Source organism: Microplitis mediator, chromosome 4, assembly GCF_029852145.1.
Source record: "Microplitis mediator isolate UGA2020A chromosome 4, iyMicMedi2.1, whole genome shotgun sequence".
NCBI lineage: Eukaryota > Metazoa > Arthropoda > Insecta > Hymenoptera > Braconidae > Microplitis > Microplitis mediator.
Window position 1 is genome coordinate 14,293,812 of NC_079972.1, and position 19,788 is coordinate 14,313,599.

At 35.3% G+C, this 19,788-nt stretch overlaps 1 protein-coding gene and 1 long non-coding RNA gene across 2 annotated transcripts in view; one reads left to right on the forward strand and one right to left on the reverse strand.

Moving 5' to 3' along the window:
• The window catches only part of LOC130666441 (uncharacterized), a 53,570-nt gene extending 36,072 nt beyond the window's left edge, over nucleotides 1–17,498 (forward strand). The window contains exons 2-4 of the long non-coding RNA XR_008989678.1: nucleotides 7,310–7,381; nucleotides 7,465–7,597; nucleotides 17,307–17,498. This is a non-coding gene — a long non-coding RNA (uncharacterized LOC130666441). The remainder of the gene's footprint in view (nucleotides 1–7,309; nucleotides 7,382–7,464; nucleotides 7,598–17,306) is intronic.
• LOC130666437 (ephrin-B2) overlaps nucleotides 1–19,788 on the reverse strand; it is a 215,163-nt gene that overhangs the window by 158,340 nt on the left and 37,035 nt on the right. The window lies entirely within an intron of this gene.

Consider the following 19,788-nt stretch of genomic DNA (forward strand, 5'->3'; position numbering starts at 1 on the left):
CATCAAGTGTCGTGTACTACACTCCCCGTCGCCAAAACTGTGAGTTATGGTGCGAACAGTTTGTGTATTATATGGTACAGGCACTTGTAAAATATTCTCGTTGAGGGTTAACAGAAAGTTCTAAATTCTGGATACAACTCATTATTTGAGCTAGAGCAGCTAGAGTTGCTCCTTGTTCAGTCTATGCGGGAACTGGAACGGTGCCAGGATAAGAAACGGATCCCGCATTGGGCTGAATCTGATGTAAATGTACCGGTGGGGGTTTTTCAATAATTATCCCATCCACAGACGCTCGTAAATTATTATTGTCATCTAAATTATTTAGTTGGTCATTTGACCAAAGTCCAAAGTACTCGACGTTATCGTACTCGTTGTCGAAGGTGGTGAGTGTACCACCCTGGATTGGTCGCCCTGGTTCGACGAACCAACCCCGTCGAATATCATTTCCCTGCTATCCTGCCTACTCAGCTGTTTTGAGTTTTGGCGCGTCAAAGGTCGCATGTTATTCATTATTCAAAATAAATTTTATTTTAATTTCCTATCTAATCGAGCTCAAATAAACTTAAATTTTAAACAAATATTGACGAAGCACAATTATAAAATATAAATATATACTCGGATAATCTTTATTTCCGGATTAAAATTTAATTTATTTTAACCGATGACTAATATTTTAATCCCTAAATAACAGTTTTTATTTTGTTTGTTCACAAGAAAAATTATTATTTTACCGGAATTAACTTCCGGAGAACGTTTATCCGATTACTTGAATTATTATCAATCCTACAGTGACAGTGTTGTTTTATTTTATTTATTTAATTTATACCAAATTTAATTATTCTTCTAGAATAAACTTCCGCAAACGAATATCTTAACTGATGTTATTAACCGGTAATTACCGATTTTAATTTATTATGATCGAGTAATTTATTTATGGTGACTCATCTACCAAATAAATTCAAATTTCCGGTTACGAAAGATGGTTTATTTTAAACCAGTATAAATTAAATAAGTACTAATTTATTTATTTAAGATTTTATTTTGAATAATATTTCCAGCAAAATTTTGTCTCTTCTCAAGATTTTATTTTGACTGACACTGTCACCAAAGAAACTTTTATTTACTCTATTATTTTACAAAAGAAATACTTTATTTTATTTTATTTTACATTATTTTATTTTATTTTATTTTATTTTATTTTCTCTACCGGTGTTTATTATTTGTTTACTGATGACGCGTGCGACCAATGCGTAAGCCGGCGAGTATCGCTTTGTCTAACCGGCTCTACGGAAATTTATCGATTTTTTACTTGCACGCGTTAAACTTAAATTTTTTTTTTTTTTTTTCTCCCATTATTTATTATAATTTTTAATTGAAATTAATTTATAATTAACTCAAAATTTTGGACAACCAATGCAGTTAAAACACAATTTCTGGTTGTAAAATTTTTCTCTCTTCAACGGTTATAGAAAAGAAAAAAAATATTTTCCCGAACTTCTTTGTACTTTTTATAATTTTTAAATTAATATTTTATGACTATCACCAGGTCTCAAAATTTTACAGGACGAGGAACACGAGTTGGGCGCCAAATATAACGGTGGGCCCTGGCTACTCCGTGTCTAGTAGCCACGGACCACAGTTAATTAGTGTTTCCCGAAATTACTGATTTTACTTAAATTTACTACTATTAATTAGACTTATTTTATTCTAAAATTCTGGTTCCAAAAGACGGGAAATGCTCTCAGGAAGCAGGTACTCGTCCTGACCGGACACGCGGCTGAAAGAAAATTCTTATTCTACGTGACACTGGTGATAATTAAATTTAATCAAGAAATAACAATCAAACTTATACTTTATTTAACCACGATCCCAATTTATATACAGTTTCCCCTTTGACTTAAAGCTAATGTAATATTATATATATTTACAAATAATTCAAAGGAATTCGTCGACTCGAAACGCGCGGGAATTTATTGGTAACGAGTGAGAATAAATGAGGAATAATTAATCACGTTGAAGAGAGAGAGAAAAAATGAAAATCTATATTTTGATATACTTGTAATTTGTTGAGAACTTATCAAAATCTTGGTCTGCTTACTGAAGATGCTGGTTGATGATTCTTCTCTGCTTGGTCCTGGTGATGTTGGTGTCCAATAGGTTTCTTCTGGCTCCTGGGATCCGCGTTGGCAGGTTGTTGCACACGAAGAAAACCACATCACTCACTTTATACACTTGGTTTTATTTAATTGATCAGATAGACGAACTTTAGGTATAATATTAATTTGCTGCATCAAAGCAACACCACGTATCTCAATTTTCAAGTTAAATTTTAATTCAAATAAATTATGAAAGACTCAAGCGGAAGGTTTCGTATCACTTCTAATAAGTTGAATAAATTTATTTTAATATATCAAAGACAAGTTCTAATAATTAATTACTTGAGCAGAAAGAATTGTGCGTCGGTGCGTCTTCGCTAACCGAACTCGAGTTAACTTAAACTCACTATATCTTATATACAATAATGGTCGGAAAAGAAATATATATAGTAGACAAATTTAGAGAGTGTAAAGTGGATAAGACCGATCAGTTACAGCTCTCGAACTTAAGTGTCGTCTTTTGATCAATCGTCTTGGGTCAGTTCTCTGGGCCACCAACCTGCGTTGACCCCACCTAATTATGCGCAGGGACTAATTTGCGATTACTTGCTGCGCTAAGGCTACCGCCAAGACTCAGCTGAACTCGCAAACGAGAAAATTATACGAGAGAGAGAGAGAGAACAAATAGAAGCGAGAGAGCCTCACTCTCACGTCTTAAAATCGCTGCTGCACGGTTACACCCGGAACCCGGGTGTCAAAATGGGGAATTTTAACATTCCAAATAATAAATTTTATCATACGTGTCGTCAATTTTCTAAGTATCAGTTACGATTTTTAAAGTACAAAGAGTAATTTTTCTTGCATAGACAATAAATTTTCATATTTATCCTATAATTATTCACGTTTTTTAATCATAAATTAAAAAATTACTATTTAGAATGATAGTATTTACTGATCACTTTATCATTTTTTTACTTGTCGTTCTTAATTTATATAGTTCCTTTTTTTCCGTGTATTTACTTCGAATATTATTGAAAAAAAAAAAAAAGATTTAGCGTATTTGAGTCCTCGAAAAGCTGGTATTTCCTTAAGTACCCCCTTTTGCCCCTCCCTCCCCTAATTCAATTCAAATTTTCAAAATCATTAATTTTAAATTCCGTTGTTAGAAGAAATTCAAATAATTTTTTTGACGGAGGCTCATTTTACCCCACGAATTTTTTCAGAAAAGTTTAAAATAAAGTTTCCATTGTAGCCGGCTGATAAAAGTATCTTTGTACACATTTTAAAAATTATTTTATTTACCTCTAGCGTATGGATAGTTTTGTCTTAGCGGGTTTGTTCTGCCCCTTCTTCTATACAGTTATTTATATATATCATAAATAGCGGTCATTGTTATTCGGTTAAATGGTATAATAGATTCACGCTGTATGGAAAGTGGAAATTCTCACAATAGATAACTGAATGACCAACTTGAGGCTTGTAAGTTTCAAGAAAGTTTCAAGAAGGCACAGGAATATAGCTGTGAAGATATATACTTATATACTTGGTCAAATTGCATTACTCTCATAAGTTGGGTTTCATAACTTGTTCCCAGTCCCATATGCATTTCCGCAATTTTGCTTTCGGTACATTAATTGTCTAGATAATTGCTTTTATTAGGATTCACCTTGTATAGTAGACTCTGTGCTCTATGCTATATACTTTATACTTATACTTATACTTATACTCATACACTCCTAACACTGACATACTGCTGTTTCACAATTACATAGTTTTCAGTGCCATCACGCTAGACAATTAGAGTCATTATTCTCGTCACCACATTATCTTTTGTGCTTTGACATTGTTTGACGGTCGCAACAGGGAACAAAGAAGAAATATGTATTTGTAAAAAGTAAAAGAGTATAGTTTGATGATAAAAAATAAGAATAAAAAAGGCATCTAATTGCAATTAACGAGATTTTTCTGGCCGAGAAAACGCAAACCTAGAAGGGATGAGAGAGCAGAGGTAGAGGTAGAGCTCTGGCATCCCCGAACAGCAAATACAGACGGAAAAACAAACATGGTAGAGGCATTTCAGAATCTCTGGAGGTTTACACCGAGTTCAACCGGCTCAAAGATAACGCGATTAATAATATTCACGATTTTAGTAATTAAGAAAATTTCATTAAATTAAATTTTATCATATTCATTACTTTTTACATCTCCTTCCGCAAATATATCATTCACTCGATGATGGAGTTGCTTTTTTTCGTTTGTTTTTTTAAAACTTTTATCGTGTTCATTGAACAGAATGAACGAACGAACAGAAGAAAATAAAAACAAATAAATTATAAAACTATTTAATTACTAATTTGAAGAATAATTCCCTTTTGAAAACTTAATTATCGCGCAACAACTATTCGCACTTGAGGTAACAACGATGTGTACGCTGGAACGTCTACTCAATTACGAGAAAACCACGAAATGTTGTTTAGAACTTTTACATTTGGAATTAGGGAAATTTCATTCCCTCTATTTTCAAACAACTAGTTAGGTCTATTTGCTGGTTAAAATTTTCTAAATACTCAGCTCATTCTCTCTTTGCTCGTGAGCATATAGAAAGTTTAACTTTTAGTTCTGAACACACAAACTCAAAGATATTCAATTATTCTTAATTGAATTCCCTTAAATTAATAAAAAATATATTTTAAAGCTAAAATAAATGGAAAAATTTTCCCGTCTATATAAAAAAAAAAAAAAAGTAAATAAAATAAATAAGAAAGACCTACCTAACAGTTAAATTATTAATTTATTTTGAAATAGCTGGAAAAAGTTGACAGAGGTACAGACGCAATTTAAATCCCAGACGGTAGATCCAACAATTCTAAATTAAATTTAAAATTTCAGACACGTTTTATTAAATCAACGTCCTCCTCGATATCGAATGTATTTCTGGGCATGATGCTTCCACAATTTTACGGAAGAGTATCCCGATTAAGCCGCGCCTCTAACCAATACGTTAAGAGAAAATTTCGAGTCCGCAGTCCGTTTTATTTACCAACTAAACGGCGAATTACGACTTGAATTTCTTTCATTTTTACCCAGCCAGTGTCCAAATTAAACCCGAACTTTTTAAATTATCATTCAAAAAAAATACTAGTATATTTAAATACATGTATAAATATATTATACAATTGTAAAACCGAAGACAGTGACACGAATTTACGACTAGACTGAAACCGAAAGTGTTAAGTAAAGTTTCCTCAGTACATAAGTACAGATGTGTTGGAGTGATAAATATAACGTCTACACGTACTAGCACTTTCACTGGATCTGAGTGTTAGGGTGACAATTATTTCCCTCATTGTTTACAGAGTTAGTCTTCCCTCAAAAGATTTTAATCGATTTTCCCCTGAAAAGTCTCTAAATTTGCGCGCGAAATATTTAAAAAACTATTTTTTAAATATTTACATTAATTCACCCGTAAATTAACATTACAAATGTAGTTATCAATACCAAAGAAAAAAAAACTGTAATTTGCTGTAATGATTCCCCGACACGTCAGGCAGCTTAAAAGTAATTGTAAAACTAACAAATGTAAAAACACCCTTTTTGCCCTCCTCTATATAAATTTATTAATGTACAGGCTATAAAAACAATGACGTGTAAATTAACTTGTCGGTTCATAAAACTATCGATAACTATAACAAATTTCTATTAATATTAATGTCTGGTTCATAAATAAATTTCGCTACCCTTTGCTTAAAGTAAAAAAAAAAAACTGTCAATAGTCTACTACTAAAAGTTTGGTGTACACACAACAGTATACATATTTATTATCGCGTGAGAAGGTACCATTTGTATATAAACGCAAAATTTTAAGCTTTATTTATCTTAATCAAACCATTAGCAATGGCACGCTCGCGTGTGGTTGTTGCTATTGATAAGAAAATTCAGCACAACTCGGCTCCTCTCACATCGCATCGATATGATAATATATTTTTATTTTAAATACTTTTTTCTTATGCTCAAAATATACTGTATAATTATTTAAATAGTATCATTTAATTGCACGTAATTGGTATACACACGAGTCACGAGTATTTATTACAGTTAAAAAAAAAAAAATAATTACTATGATACATGTTGTGAGATTTTGAGATTATTTTAATAAATTACGACACGTGATTATGGTCTGGGATACAGCCGATGGATTTAATGAAATTTTTTCCTTTCGTGTGCCCTTGAATCGAGTAATAGGTGAAAGTAATACCGTAATAATATGTGGGTTAATTTACGCGATTCGTTATTATGTCAGAGTTTGAGGGGTAGGCATATATTTATAGTCGAGCATAGGTTATCCAGCGGTCCATTGGTCAACGAAGGTTGCCCGAGCTGGGCGAGCTCACCGGTCGGACCAGTCGTCGGCGTGAAATAGTGGTTGGCTTCGGTCCAAGCTCGTACATTACGCCGTTCGTACGTAACCTACACTAGTACTAGTACTAGTTCCAATTCCAGCTTTAGTTCTAGTTCCAGTTCCAGTTCCAGTTCTAGCACGAGTACACGTACGTCGCATACCCACTACACTCCTTTTTGCTTTTCCGCTCGCGTAGAAAACATGCATGTACATATATGTATATATGTTTTTTATTTTCCTTTGGTAGATCACTAGAACGGCTTGATCAAGATGCTGCAAGCTTTCAGAAAATCCCGTAGGAATAGGATCTAGGTGCTCCTTATTCTTATTAGAATTCCGGTCAAGTACACAGGGAATTCAGGACTCTCGAGTCATTTAAACCTTTCAAGCTGCCGAAAATAATTTATATGTTGTAAATATAATTGAAAAATAGGTCAACGGTCCATAAATAACGAAACGATTTATATATATTTTTTTTTGGATGAAAAAACTTTTTTAAATCTCCCGTTTTTTTATAAAAAAAATATAAATGAAAAACAATCCTATTAAATAACATATATCTCTCTACAACACCTCGTCATTTTTATTTTATGGAAATCCATTTTTTCCATCGGTATCAGTCACTGTCAATCATCAGCGCACTTTTAATCCGTTAATTAAATCACCGAAATAGACAGGAATTTATGGAGGTTTAATACTCCCTGATATTAGCTAGTACATAAATAAATTTCGACACTTATTATTGACAATAAACTCCCTAAAAAATTTTAATTAGACATTAATAATAAAAGTACTAAAATAATTTTGTTCTCAGTGGAAGCCATCAACGTCCAATTAATTGTTGGCACATTTGTGCGCTCCTCTCAACACGACTCGTAATTACCAAGTAAAAAAGGCTTAAAAATTTTTTATTTTTTTTTTAACGCCATCGTAAATCATTATTTATTATAATTATAATTTTCTATTTAGGTCAATTTACTGGGACATTTAATTTACGACGTTACGAGCCACCTGACACATAATAGTGGCAAAAAGCACCAACACCAGTACCAGCACCAAAGACTATCTCCTATATGGCAATAAGTAACAGTGAAGTATGGAGGTAAGCTAATAGCGCGGTTAGTAATTACCACTATTAGAGCAATACCTTATTCTCCTTCTCCTTCACCTTCACCTTCTCCTCCTTCTTGTTCTTCTTCAGAGTAGATACGTTTTGAATAATCGATGAAAATACTGGTTCGAGATATGTTGACTATATGCTATTACGCTCAAAGGCTTAATCTTCTGCTACCGTTTTCTATATAAATACCGTATCAACTCGCTGCAAGATTATTCATGTATTCTAATTATTATTTAAATATATTACGCCCAATCTAATAAATAATAACGCTAATGCTAATGATAATATTATTATTACGGCATTAAAAGCTTAATGTATTAACATGAGTGTAATTAATGAAGAAATTATCGACATTAATTTATTAACCGGTGCAGAAAAAGTGAGTAATTATTATTACATATAAGTATCGGGACTCATTTACTCGTCAGACGACATGGAGGTATAGACTTATGTGTGTATAGATCCAATCTGTTAAAATGGGTCTAGAAGGGACAAGAATTTTATTGGGATAAGAACCGATTGAGTTGAGAGGACAAAAAGAATAAGAGTGTCACCGACCAGTTTAAGATTTTTATGCAAGCATTGATCGTTAATCAATCACCCCCTGATGTAGAGGAGAGAGGATCGATCAGCTAAAAGGATGCGAACTCTAGAGAACATCGAAATCAAAGAGACAAAATCAACATCGACTGTACACGAGAGGAGAATGAGACCGATAAATATTGTTTTTGCTGTGTGTGTGACATGTTGTTGTTGCTTTTGCTTTTGCTTTTGCTGTTGCTGTTGCTTTTGATTCCCAAACCATTACCAAGTATAGACACTGTGAATCAACTGACGTTAAACTATAACAGCCTGAAATTTCATTTGTATAATCACTCGAATAAAATATACATATGCATTTAATTATTTTGTTTTGTACTTCTGTACTTAAGCTCCGGAGGTTCGCTAATAATTAAATCCGGTGTATGGATAAAAAATACTCGCGGTGTAAAATTAAAACAGAATGTTTTTAAAAAATAACAATGTGTAATTGGGTTTTAATGATGTCTCGTTACTCAGTGAAAACAAGCTCCCTTGATCGGGCAGCTTTTCTCGCTTGATAAATTCCCAAGTTTAAAATTTTTTACGATATCTGGTTTTTATTGTTACCGTCCCCAGTCAGTTATGATGCCTTTGCTAGGAGATGCTCAGGCATAGAGACTGAGGTGGAAGGTGGAGACGTAAAGTAAGTCCTCCGAGGCTCGAGGGAACCGTTGCTCGATGCCAGCAGCCAAGAAGATCCGAGGCAAAGCTTTTCCAAAGACGCAAGTAGGAGACCTTATTCGCGTCCTCTCAGGATTTAGCGCCTCTTAGCTTTAACGATGGCGTTAATAACGACGTTCACGACATGCCGCACCCGTTCTAATGCCTACAGCCTACAGCGATATATACTACACACCAACTTAATTACTTACTGACTGCAGAAGCCTCGAGACATATATATCTAATAGCCGCTTACTTACCTGAAACATAAAAATTTATACGTAAATAAAATTACTGGAAAACGAACGAGATTAATTGATTTTTCATATCACACACAGTAAATGTGTCATTAAATTTTTATTGTGACAAGTATAAAAAATACATATAGTGTTAATGATGGTATGGGGGAGGGGGGAGGCACTTTTACTTGTGCATCAGCACTTTGAGTTGGGTGTGTGTTACTTGTTGAAAGTATAAGGATGAATAAAATATATATTTTTTTTATAGACTAGTGTGGATCTATAGGATACCGGCGGCAGTAATTCTGTAGGTATTGTTCGGGCATAATAAGGTATTTTAATTGGTAGCCGTTATTATGTTTGGCGCGCAGAGTATCGAGGTTGTACAACACAGAGACTCACATTCTCTAACTGAACTCTCTCGCAAACTCCCGAACGAGAAACGGACGAAAGCAACTACGACGAAGCCATACTCTCTCCGGCTGGTTCGGATCGCACATTGGTTTGGTTAATCTGCGCTCTCTTCGCGTATACCTACACCGATTCTGACCGCAGGAGGTACACTCTTGGCGAGCTCGACTGACCGAGGGTCAACCAGATACCACCCAGCTCACCGTGTGTTTCCAAGTGCCTCGCGGCCGATTAATTGCGTGCCGGTCAAGATTTATCGAGCCGTAAACCTGAAACGGTATTCCCGGTGTTTTTGCCCACGTAATTGCCCAGTACCGATTACTAATTGCTCACCGATAGCACGTAGTCCGATTCGAAAACCGATGGATAGTTGTATAGACAACGCCAGTAGCCAATGACGAGGAGTGCTCGCGAGCACCCAGATGAATCCGTTCGATCCTCAATTAACCACTCTCTGTCACGAACAAATACTACTCACCTGCACACATTAATTGTTACTTCGTTTTACCTTTTTACGCTTCCTGCACTTTGTTTTGTCTTTTACCCTCGGCTATTTTTGTAAATAATTTCATTACCTTATTAATGGGAGGTCGCGTCCACTCAACCCTCGCCATCCGTGAATCTTTGCTCCCGATGGATGCTGTGGCGAGCGTTCACTTTTAGCTTTTAAGTGACCATTATACACCACTCAGTGAATGTATCGACTACTAATGCCCGTCCATTCAAAAAATACCATGCACAGTGTAATTGTATGGATAAAACGAAACTTTGTTAACAGAAATCGATTTTACAAACCAGAAACCACTAATGCAAATTATTATTTCGGTGTATCACTTACTCGCCGACATTTTTAATTAACTTTTATTTAAAACGTCAATGGAACTAAAAACAGCACATGAATCTCAATATAAATTAAAAAATCTGTGTGCTCTACATGTGAAAAAATTAAGGCAGGCGCGGGAGGGATGAAAATATTGACAGGGCTCGGTGAACGATCAAGATGGAAACGTGAACTCGACGAACGAGACAGCGGACGCCTCGATGCAATCAATCTCCCGTTTAAAAATCACCAAATAAACTACTGCGACCACTATCCTCGTGTCCTTCCAAGCGATATTGGTTTTCAATTTTTCCGTGCTTTTTCCCAAAAAAGTACCTTCTATCTCACTTGGCCTTTTTATTCAACTCTATATTTTTCTCCTTTCTCAAACTATACGAGTACTCTCAATGTGTACACAGTAGAAGAGATATCCGTGTGTGAGTCCGGATAACCACCAGAAACACCCAAATGCCCGGCAGGTTAAACTCACGACCACTTTTTTGGTGACGTAATAGTAGTTCTCAGCCAGCTAACATTTATATGTGAAAATGTTTAATATCGACTTAATTAATACTGTGCTGAAATCCAATTAAAAATATATTCGTCGATACCGCGTGTTAAATTTAGACTTCCGAAATTGAAATGTGATTTAGTTTTTTCGGCAGTTTTTCATGAAATTTTTTTTTTACTTCTCCATTGCTTTTCCTCAATCCCATATATATATATATATAGAGTGCCAGCCAGTATGTTTTATTCACCAATGTCAAATACAACGGGTGAGCTCAACTTTTCCGAAATAATAAACCAGTTAAATGGACTTTTTATAAAGCAACTTTTTCACTGTTAAATATCTAGGTAGACTTTAACACACACATATATGTTGGTGTAATTTTTATAGTGTAAAAAAAAGGTTAAAAAATATTCTGGCGCTTTAACGTACGTCGGAGTGTGGCAGAATTTTAATTGAGAAAAAATTTATTAATAATAGGGAACGTGGTATATATAATTCGAGGAAACTCGGTGTTTTACAAAGCTCAAATTATACATAGCTCTTACTACCTAAATTAATTGCAAAAAGTTAAGCTCTGAAACTATGTTTAACATACACCTAAAACACGAACCTTTTTTTCCCGTTACTTCCCTCTCCAAACATTTATGCTATCTATTAATTAATTTAAAAAAAAAATTATAATTTTATTTAAACAGAGTAAAAAAGTTTGCTGGGTTACTGCTTAATAAACATGACATATTTTGCCGTGAATTGAATGAACGTTCTACTTAGTTTCACATTACGCCGATTCCTTTCTAGTGCAAAATGTGTGTGCGGTATCACATATCCAATTTGTTTCGCATTCTTATTAAAAAAAATTTTTATTTTTATTACTAAGTGTCATCATAAATCTAATTAGCATTATTTATCCCGCGGTTTTAGAGTACAGTTCAAATTCGCAGGCTCCGGTGGTCGGATAAATTAAACAGGGAAATCAAAGGAAAATTATAAAAGTTGTTAAAAATTAGCGGCAAAAATGTTGGATGTTATTGCGGAGAATCTGTCCGACGGTATAGTAAAATCGAACAATACTCGAGTAACTGAAATCGAATATGAGGTATATAGAAAACTGAGCCAAAGTAAGTAAGGAAGCACACAATAGCTGCACGGCAGTAGCAATGGCTTCACCTTTTCTCATTATTAGCCCTTCAAGCCGTGGCTACATAACACGCACTAGGGCGGGACACCCTGAAATGCTATCCTCTTTGCAGTAGCTACTGCGCAATCAATATAAAATTTTATCGGTGTAAGCTCCTGTCCTCCTGTCCCTCTCTCCCCTCTCTTTCTGATACGTCAACGACAGAAATATTTATTTCAATAAAATAACCATCTAATTTAATCGTTATTGAGATAAATTACCCGTCAATAAATACTAATACTGATACTAATACTAATACTGAGGCTGTACTGATTTTATTGTTGCTGTTAACGTCAGCCAGGTCTACATGAGTTTTTTATAAAAATTTATTTCGCGACTCGATTTATTGAGCTAGTTTTTAAATAAAGTGTACAAGAAGAATTGATAAACATACACCGAGTAACAGCGTTCAAGTGTTAGCTTTGGGCAAAAAAATAATGGAGATAAAAGAAAAGATGGCAAATGCCAAAGTGTTTTCGTTTGTCGGCACGTCGTCGTTTCGCGATAAGTCTTTTTCCTTTCTCTTATTTTCTTTTCTTACATACAATACTTTCTCTCTTTTTCTCTCTCTCTCTAGTGTCTTGGCCAAATGAAAATACCCTTTTCTTTTCATCATTTCTACTTTATATCCTTACATATATCTATGTATACATATATACTACGACAACTTAAACTCGACTCTCTGCCGGCTAACAACGAGACTAACGAATAAAAAATAAAAAAACTGTATAATCATGATAATATTTTTTATCTTCTGTAAAAACGTCAGTACTTAAAAAAATGACAATAATAATAATTTCAGTTGGTAAATAAAAAATAACTCGTGCAACATATAATTAATCTATTTATTTACAAAAGTTAAATGAAAATAAAAGGACGGATGAATTTTTTTAATTATAATTATAATTATTATTATTATTATTTTAGTGAGTTGAATCCCATATAAAGCAGCCCACTAGTTTAATTTGACGAGCACCTACTGACGGACAACTCGTCGTCGCGACTCACTTGACGTTGCCCGAGAAATACTTGCATCCCTCCTCCAGACTGCACCCAACGGGTTCCAGGGTAGTCGTACGTGCACTGGCGTTGCAGTGACGGTGCAGCCAACCAGCTGGCAAGCCGGCTCAGTCACCCCATGTCTGTCTAGACACTCTCTTACTCTACTACAACCCTCTGTACGCGCGTACCACAGCAGCTCCACTCCTACGTACGTACATACGTACCTACCTACGTATGTACGAGACTCCTTCAACATATTTCGCCTGATGCACTACTATACTGTACTCTTCTTCTTCCCCCACCTCCTCCTCCAGCTCTTTCTGCCGCCCACCCGTCACCTCGACCCTCACCTTCAACCCTTTGATACCAACAAGCGAAAAACTCCGAGTGTGTTCAAATACATCCACACATCCACATACATATATATTAAATGCACGCCAAAATACTCCATGCAATATATAAGATTCAACACTACACTCGGCGGACACACGTACGTCCTGAATATTCCGCGCAGATTGAGCCGTTCTGCTCCAGCTTTATGTTTGACTATAAAACTCTTGGTCGCATTCATCCGAAATATTACAATCGAGTGTCGCTGAGTTTAAACTCGGAATAGTTACATTTCCTCTTTGTGCATCATGTGCATCAGCCTCTGCAGCAGCATCTCAAGAAACAAGACTCTGCAAAATGACAACTCGACAGCTCATATATATGCGACAAAATAGACCCTCCAAAAAACTATGTCACGATTTTTCATCTAATAAAAATATGTGTGTCAACAAACAACAAGAGAAATGTAGAAAAATTTTTCATTTTTTTATTTACTGCTGGTGCAGTTGTACGCAAGTGACTCGATCTCGAACTCAAGGATATTAGAATAAGGTATAAAGTATAACGCAGTGTAAATTGCTTGGTTTAGAATCGACCAACGACCCTAGTACGTTACACCAGGAGAAGGTTGAATTGAGCGAGGGTAAGTTGTACAACGGGGTGCGCAAGCCACTGGCAATAGAGACTGAATCCGTTGCTAAGGAGTGATAAGACCTCGAGGGTGTAACTAACCGGCGGCGCTCTGAGGAAACGAGTAAGACAGCAGGTCTACAACCACTGTTGTTGTCGTTGGCACGACGCGTGCAGGCAGCCAGTCACCCACCCACCCAGTACAGGGAACTGGAACTATATCTACCACATACTCACCCTCACCCACCTACACACAGTATTCCACGCTCACACAACGTGACTTGATAGTTGTGTACAGTCGAGTACAAGTACTAGAACAGTGTTAGGCATCATTATTGGACAAAGTTGACTTTCCTTGCGATCATGATCTCTCATCACAACAACCCAACTCTCTACTGACTGTATACACCGCCGGCGAAACCAAGTGTCATCGACTCATTGCATAAGATAGTTTCGTAATATAACCAACTTCTTGGTTTCCTGTCGCTCTGAGCCAACAACTCGCTTTGTTTCTTCTCTAAGTAATATATATCTACTTAATATATATATGTAAGACCGCATAGCACTCTTATGTAAAATCCTATGTACAACATTATAGACAATGCGATATATGGCAGGCACTTATTCACAAATCACTGCTCACAAAGCTCCGGCACATAAATTTTTTGTTACTTTTGTGACGGCGAGTATTAAGCCCGTGTAAAAAATTTTTTCTTAGAAAAGCAACAGAAGAAGTTGAGTGAATAAAAGTATGAAAAAAACTCACGTTGCGTCGGTCTGAGATAGGTCCATTAAGCAGAAACATGAATGTTGTTTTTTGGATCGGTGTTGTTGTGAGAAATAAAAATGCAAGTAGAGGAAGGACTGGAGACTGGGACCGCTACCACACCTGACGTTCATTGCATTTGCCCTGTGTATAGACTACAGTCTCCATAGTGTATATAAAGTATAAAGATACGACAAAAGAAGATGATGATAAGACTGAAAAGCCAAAGCTGAAAGTAGTCTGATCGTGGGTCTCCCTTTATTCGATTGCCGTCTGTGTACTCCTCAGACATTCTGTTCGCTCTCTCCGTCACTCAAGCTGCCAACAGTCTCTTAAGAAGTGAAAAGTATAGAATTTCTTAGCTCTACCCAGCATCATCGGGAGCGGGAATAGCTTAGGTTCCGGGAGACGCCTCAGGTTACATCAACATCTCGTCTTCGCGCTACCAAGGATTTTGGCTGACGGTGCCACGCTCTCTGCTTACTGGGTACAGTAAACATCCAGGCCACATCAACGATCTACAACCGACAAGATGACGCTACTGCCATTAGGATTATTTGGATTAATTTTTATTCTACATTGTCTTAAACCCTTTTTTTTCCTAATACTTTTTGCGAAACACGAAAAATATTTTAACATACCGTCAGCAGCATAATAAAAATAATCATCATAATAATTATTATTATTATCCCAGTAAAGGTGGGAAAATATTTTATATTAAAATCTTTTTATATATGAAAAAGTTTTAACAATAAAATAAATAGAAAAAAAAGTTTTGTCACTACGGACTAAAAGTCACCAGTGTGTGATAGAATATGAAATATATGTATAGATATATGTATGTGTGTGTTGGAAAGGCTGAGCTCTACACATGATTTCTTTTGAAAAAATGAATGGGGGGTAGCGTCATCGATGCGCGGCAGTAGGTACGACATGGTGATATGTTATACACGGGGTGGCACAAAGCAGACGACGGAGAGAGTGTAGAACTTTTAGAGAACGAAAAGAGGGTAAAGTGGGTGGGTGCAAAGCGGCAGACACTGCTGAGTTATGTCTGTGTACGTGTGTATATTACTGTACATGACTGTACTTATGTGTGTGCAATGTGTGCTGTAGAGTCTAGTAGTGAGTTTGCATACACGTGTTGTATCCATCCGCGTAAGCGAGTATGTGTATGTCTGCAAACGAGTTCACTCCCCTCGGCGGCAACCTCACGCACTTGATGTCAGCCGACTGACTCTCGACGCCAGTGGATATCAATGACTTAGATGATGACTACAGCAGCACGTTCAGGTATAAATTAAAAGACAACCGTATCACTGCTGTATCAACAAACGACACCAATAATTTACAGATTTTTTATCTTTAAAATTATTTAAAAACCGGGTGTATTATTTATTTGCGATTATATTTATCGATAAATATGATGGATGGATATTATTTATACACACGGAGTAAAAGTGGAGTTATGTGTGCAGTGAAAATTAATAATGAATATAAAAAAAAATCCTAAATAAAATAAAGGAAGATAAATAAAATCGGGGTAAAAACTTGACGGGTGATTGGGTTCGTACGTAAAAACAATTACTATTTCAATCGGAGCTCACACAATTCCCACAGGATATTTTGTTCGTTTGTCCGTTTTAGTTTGAAAGCCATTCATTTAATTTCAAGCAACAGATATCTATCTATCTATCTATATCCTGTGTATCTGTATACAGGGTAAATATATATGAGTGTATGTCTGTGTGTACATCAGTGTAATCGAATTATTGGACTTTAGATGAATAGAGTTTAAAGGAAAATTCAGAACAATCTAAATTCGGTGCACGATGCCAGTGCAGTCATGGCAAACTAACTTGATGATCTTCAACGGACTCAAATAATTACTCGATTAGAACCAGTCAAAGTTAACAATAATTGCTCGATCTCGGTCTACTTGAAACGTCTAATTTAATCAGCATTTACTTTTTCAACTGATGCCCGAAATTTTTCCAAGCCCCATTTAACAGTAAACAAATAAAATAATTTATCTTGGCAATAAACAAGTAAATTAGTTACACATGAGCTGGCGTAAATTGTTTTTTCGATAGAAACGATGACAAATATATTGATTTTCCAAGGATTGGGAGGTAATAAAAAATCAATCGTATATATACGGAGAAGGAGAGTTTTAGATTTAAAATTTGCGGTCTAGGTTTTTTATCAACAGAGAGGATAATAATATAGTATGTGGTTGGCAAGCTACATCCACAGTCCTTTAGCACACTCATATAAGTGACAATGTATAGTTATGAGTTTGAACGATCTTTTTAAAGCAGGATTGTCCTGAACACGGGATATAGCTTTTACGTCACCAACCGGTTCGAAGACTATTATTTGAACAGTTATTGGTATGATAGCGCGTATCTACCCATCGTGCATCACGCTCCAACTCTACGCTTGTCAACCCGATTCTACTATGTATATATATATATATATATATATATATATATATATATATATAGTTATATGCTTGGACGATCTCTGCTGGCACGACTCACACCGTAAATATATGTTTCAGGATTTCTGGTTGTCAACCGAATGTATTATCGTTCTCGCTCACATATACACACTATCTTCGAGATATTGTACTCAATGCCAGGGAAATCGTAAATATATCTTTGGAAAAAATATAAAAAAATTTAATTCAAATGTAAAATCATATGTGAATATTAGTTGCATTTTATATGAAGGAAGTGAATGAATAAATAAATAAATTTGACGATAACTTGGTCCCGAGCTTTTTTTATATTTATTGGAATGACCGAAAAAATTTTTTTTAATACGATTCATTATTAAAAAGTGATATTGAGAAACGTATTTTAATATTCAAAAACTTTTATCTCTGAATAAATAAATTGAAAAAATTTTTTGATTGCCAGTTTATTTGGATTTAAAAACTAATAATTGTCACGAAAATTTTCATTGACTTTTATTGACATATCAGCTGAATTGCTTTCTATCGGAGGCTCACAAATAAAAACCCCTTATAGCTACGAATCGGGCGACTTTTTATTCATTACTACTACTAGTATTATTATTATTATACCAATATATAGAGTATATATTATTACAATACGGTATCGATGTTGACTTGCACAAAAATAAAGCAAATAAAAATTTAATTTTGAATTTTTTAGACACCAACGTCATCGCAGTGGGTTTTAAATTAAATTGCGCAAATTAAAATGATTTTAGTGCACATATTGCCTCTGCGAAATAAATTAAGTGTGTCAGGGGCCAGGACACAAAGGACATAAAAGGATAAAAAAAAAGGAACGCATAAAATAAAAATATAAAAAGTAACTTTTATGATATGTCGTTACCAACGCCGCTAAACAAATTAGCTTGTAAAAAGCGGACGAAAGCGGGTGTGTCGAGAGCCTCAGTGTACTTGGTGTTCACAAAGTGCTGAACGTAAAGCGTTGTCGACGTGCGTTATGTGAGAACACGAGAAAACCCTTTGGAACCCCTTTGGAAAAGTCGTAAAACTCAATGCACCACGATCCTACCCGCCTGTCTACTAGACTACGACAACCATCACGACGCCGACGATGACGAGAACGACGACGACATTGACGACTACTATTTTTTTAACAAAATTTAATACCCGCGTTACGAAATTATGCTCCTCTAATCGACAATGACACGTTTAATAGCATCTCCATCCATTTCGCTCTCGGCATATATCTGCCCGGGTCAAAAATAAGACTTGATTCAGACTCGCTTCACCTTATTTTCTTTTGAAGTTATCGATTTGCTGACGATTTTTTGATAAAATCTCGACCTTTTCGACTTAAATTAAATTTTTCCAACTTTTTGAACTTTTTTTATCTTAGTTTCAACTGATTTCAACTTAATCGTATTTTTTTATCTTAGTTTCAACTTATTCGTCTTTACTTCGAACACGATAGTTATTCACCTTACTTTTGACTTGCTGAACCAAGTCGAAAAAAAGTCATTTATTCGCCTTACTTTCGCCTTAATATATAAAAATTATTTCACCTTAGTTCTGACTTTTCCGACTTAAAATTGGAGTCGACTAAGTCTAAACCAAGTAAATTTCGACTTGATTTAAACTTTTTCGTCTTAAATCGTGACTAAGTAAGCCAGTTAAGTCTAAACCAAGGCGAAAACTCAATGTACTTCATATCTCCGTAAAAAAATGTCGAGTTTGTCTTGTGAAAAACGGCTCCAACTTTCGACTTGGTAAACCAAGTCGAAATCAAGTTTTATTTTTGACCCGGGTGATGATGATTATGAACTTTGCCCTTACATATTTTTTTTTCCTCTCAGTTGGCAGAAAAATCGAGACGACACCTGTGACAAAACGAAAATATGACATTTAAAATCATATATTAAATAAAATGGGTAGTCCAGGACAAAATTAAACGCGCGGTAGTGGGAAAATTGAAATTTCAAGAAAAATTTCCCCTGCATCCCCTGGACCAGACTTATCACGAGTAGTCGACTGTCTCTGCATATCTGTACATCTAACAATCCAGCAGTTCTCTCTACAGCTGAGTTAAAATTCAACAAGCCGAGGATATTTGAACCTGGAAAGTAAAACGGCTGAAGAAATTTTCTCGTCTGAATCTCGACATCTGCCGCGTCAGAAACAACTATACTGCAGCAACTACCCCGTTGAATATAAACTTGTAATTTAATTAAGTGAGAGCAATTGTCAGACTTTTATGAATGACATAAAATATTTAAAAAAACTCGAAATATTTCATTTCAGTTGAATATATCAAATACGCGAAAAACAGACAATCTGTCTCAGTACTGGTGTTATATTTATGTCCCATAGAATTGATACGGAATTTTTAAAGCATCTCTGAAAGCTACATGTTTAATATTTAATACTTCGAAACCTCTTGTATAATAGATATGACAAAAATATCATTGGATTTTTTTCTGATAACACAATTAGGATCTGTCGGGCTAAATAACTTTTTGTTAATGGAAATATGACGTGGGACATGATCCTACGAAAATAGCAT